Source organism: Gouania willdenowi, unplaced genomic scaffold, assembly GCF_900634775.1.
Source record: "Gouania willdenowi unplaced genomic scaffold, fGouWil2.1 scaffold_15_arrow_ctg1, whole genome shotgun sequence".
Classification (NCBI taxonomy): Eukaryota; Metazoa; Chordata; class Actinopteri; order Blenniiformes; family Gobiesocidae; genus Gouania; species Gouania willdenowi.
This window is the reverse complement of record NW_021144909.1, coordinates 83,219-87,500: the sequence shown is the minus strand read 5'-3', so window position 1 is coordinate 87,500 and position 4,282 is coordinate 83,219.

Here is a 4,282-nt window from a genome sequence, read left to right as displayed (position 1 = left end):
ACACACACAGTTACAGTTACTAAACCATCTAAAAAGCAGCAAAATTATCTAAACAGCTTTTAAATGATCTAAAAATCAGGCTGAATGTTTCACTCCAATAGAAAACAATGGGTTGTTTACAGGCAGTTGGGCCGTGTGTCATCATCAATCACATGATTTCAAGATGGAGGAACACAGTCTCTAAAACTGTAAAGTAGTCCCATATATAAAAGGAAACTAAATGAATATGGGGCATAATAATATGTTTAATTGGACATCTACTAATAAAAGCAAGAAAGGTCTGTGTGTGTGTGTGTGTGTGTGTGTGCGTGCGTGTGCGTGTGCGTGTGTGTGGAGCGAATATATCCCCTATGTGTTCGACCTGAAACTTTGTCAACGGCTTCTAAATACCACAAGTGTGTGCATCCGTTATTTTTGAGTAATTTGGTTCAAAACTTTCATTTTAATTTTAAGATTACGGCTCCCTCTCGGTAGTGAGCACGGTTTTGAGCGCGTTATTTCCGGTTCCGGGTCATATGACGTCACTGTGTCACAGTTTGTTTGAGTCAATATTAAAAACGTTTTCGGACTGCTAAAAGTTATTTAAGTTAATATTTCATGGTTATTCAAAATTATTTCCGTGATCTCAAACTTCCTTTAAATCACGGGTCATGGACACATGTGGATCAGCAGCTGTGTGTGTGTGAATGTGAGTGAAGCTGCGTTACGTTTGTCTCAAAAATACATTCACACACGGGTCAATCCATCGTGTGTAAATTGTGGATGTATTTGTAGATCTGAAAAACACGTGAAAATCTAAAAAGTACATTGTACTGAAAATTGTAAATAAATGTGTGGATTTGAAAAACACGTGAAAATTGTGGATCTATTTGTGAATAGTCTTGAGACAAATCTCTCCCCGTAAGTGAGAGAGAGGAAGATTGTTCAGGCCGGAGAGGGGGGGAGGGGTGTCTGAGCAGCCGCGCTCACACTGATATACTAGCAAAGCTCTCAAGTCTCACGCATATGGCCTGATGTGAGTCACTGATGTGCGTGCATGTACGTATGTGTGTGAGCCACGGAGTAGCGAGTCACACACACGCATCAAACGGCAACAAAAATATTCAAATGACTCAAAATACACAAAACCAAATATACTCAAAACTAAAAACTAAATATACACAAAACTAAATATTTATACAAAAAATAAACAAAGATACACCAAAAATGCACATAATGTTTTAAAACAAAAAACTAAACAATATTTATACAAAAAGTACACAAAATGACAACAGAAATGCACAAAACTACACCCAAAAAGATACAAAAATACACAAAATAACTCCAGAATCACACTACAATGGCAACAAAAAACAATAATTGGACAAAAAATGCACAAAAACACAACAGAAAGATATAAAAATACACATATTGACTCCAAAAAACATACAATACAGAAAAATACACCAAATGAAAAAAATATAGAAATTAGTAAAAAAAAAAATCATGTGCATGTCCCATAGAATTAAACCAGATAAATCACACACATTATTTTACTTTGCACCCACACATAAACCCCTTTATAACAATACAGAGTACAGAGTATGTACACCTCTTTGTACATCCAACCTTTAAACACATACTCATTTGGCCATAATTGACAACTCTACTTAAGCTCCTCCCACTATATAAATACATACTTCCAACAGGCACTGTACTAATAGATCTACTAATAAAGACATTTAGAAGGTTTTAGGACAGATTTGTAAAAACTGTGGAGGATCCCTTTAACATCTTATAAAATACATGAGGTTTGGTTCATTAAACAACTAATTTCCTCAAACATGCCAGCTGCCAATTTTGCACGTCAGAGTCGTATTAGATGTTGTGACACAGTTTGTGACCAGACTACATGGTGATTCCATTCACTTTGGTGGAACCACCATCAGCTGACTGAAACCACCTACAGCTGGTCACAGGATTGGCCACCACCCAGTGTTATGGTAAATACTGTGACCCACCTAAATATTGATGATAAGTTGGTTATGTTGCTGTTGAATGTTTGTGGCACTCGTGTGCAGCCTCACACCTCTAATGCTTCATAATGACATAATGACCCGTCCTTAACTCTGCTGCTGGTTCAACTGAATCTGTTACAAAAGGCGTTAGAAAGGTCAACTCTTATTGGTTAGCGTGACCTGTCCAAGAGTAACATGTTGCAGGACGGTAAGGAGATGGGAAACGACACGTGTCTGTGTGTGTGTGTGTGTGTGTGTGTGTGTGTGTGTGTGTGTGTGTGTGTGTGTGTGTGTGTGTGTGTGTGTGTGTGTGTGTGAAATATTTAACAACAGATACTGGTGCAGTCGGAAGCGCTAGAAAGAAATTGCAATTTTGATGCAAACGTGAGGAATAATTCGGCTAACAGTGACTAGTAATAATAATAATAATGCATTGCATTTATTATAGCGCTTTATCATAGACACTCAAAGCGCTTTACAGAATTAAGGCATTATTCTTTCACACCACACTTAGTGGTGGTAAGCTATTTTTGTAGCCACAGCTGCCCTGGGGCAGACTAACTAGTCTAACCCTAACACTAACTAGTTTAACCCCAACACTAACTAGTCTAACACTAACACAAACTCGTCAAACACTAACACTAACTAGTCTAACCCTAAAACTAACAAGTCTAACCCTAACACTAACTCGTCTAACACTAACTAGTCTAACACTAACGCTAACTAGTCTAACACTAACTAGTCTAATACTAACTAGTCTAACACTAAAACTAACTAGTCTAACCCTAACACTAACTCGTCTAACACTAACTAGTCTAACCCTAACACTAACTAGTCTAATGCTAACTAGTCTAACACTAACTAGTCTAACGCTTAATAGTCTAATATTAACTAGCCTAACCTAACACTAACTAATCTAACCCCAACACTAACTAGTCTAACACTAACACAAACTCGTCTAACACTAACACTAACTAGTCTAACCCTAAAACTAACAAGTCTATCCCTAACACTAACTCGTCTAACACTAACTAGTCTAACACTAACGCTAACTAGTCTAACACTAACACTAACTAGTCTAATACTAACTAGTCTAACACTAAAACTAACTAGTCTAACCCTAACACTAACTCGTCTAACACTAACTAGTCTAACCCTAACACTAACTAGTCTAATGCTAACTAGTCTAACACTAACTAGTCTAACACTAAAACTAACTAGTCTAACCCAACACTAACTAGTCTAACCCTAACACTAGCTAGTCTAACACTAACACTAACTAGTCTAACAGTAACTAGTCTAACACTAACACGTCTAACACTAACACTAACTAGTCTAACACTACCTAGTCTAACCCTAAAACTAACTAGTCTAACACTAACACTAACTCGTCTAACACTAACACTAACTCGTCTAACACTAACTAGTCTAATGCTAACTAGTCTAACACTAACACTAACTAGTCTAACACTAACTAGTCTAACACTAACTAGTCTAACACTAAAACTAACTAGTCTAACACTAACACTAACTTGTCTAACACTAACTAGTCTAACACTAAAACTAACTAGTCTAACACTAACACTAACTAGTCTAACACTAAAACTAACTAGTCTAACCCTAACACTAACTCGTCTAACTCTAACACTAACTACTCTAACACTAACTAGTCTAACCCTAACACTAACTAGTCTAATGCTAACTAGTCTAACACTAACTAGTCTAACACTAAAACTAACTAGTCTAACCCTAACACTAACTAGTCTAACACTAACTAGTCTAACACTGACACTAACTAGTCTAACACTAACACTAACTAGTCTAACACTAACTAGTCTAACACTACCTAGTCTAACCCTACCTAGTCTAACCCTAAAACTAACTAGTCTAACACTAACACTAACTCGTCTAACACTAACTAGTCTAATGCTAACTAGTCTAACACTAACACTAACTAGTCTAACACTAAAACTAACTAGTCTAACCCTAACACTAACTCGTCTAACACTAACTAGTCTAACACTAAAACTAACTAGTCTAACACTAACACTAACTCGTCTAACCCTAACACTAACTAGTCTAACCCTAACACTAACTCGTCTAACCCTAACACTAACTAGTCTAACACTAACTAGCCTAACCCTAACACCAGCTGGTCTGCCTGAGGATGTTAATGCTTTGATGACGGTGAGTTCGGATCACGCCGTTCACTCAGCACGCACACACGTAGGATGCTGATTGGTCGATGTCACACACACAGCAGCCCGTATATCTGTGACATCATC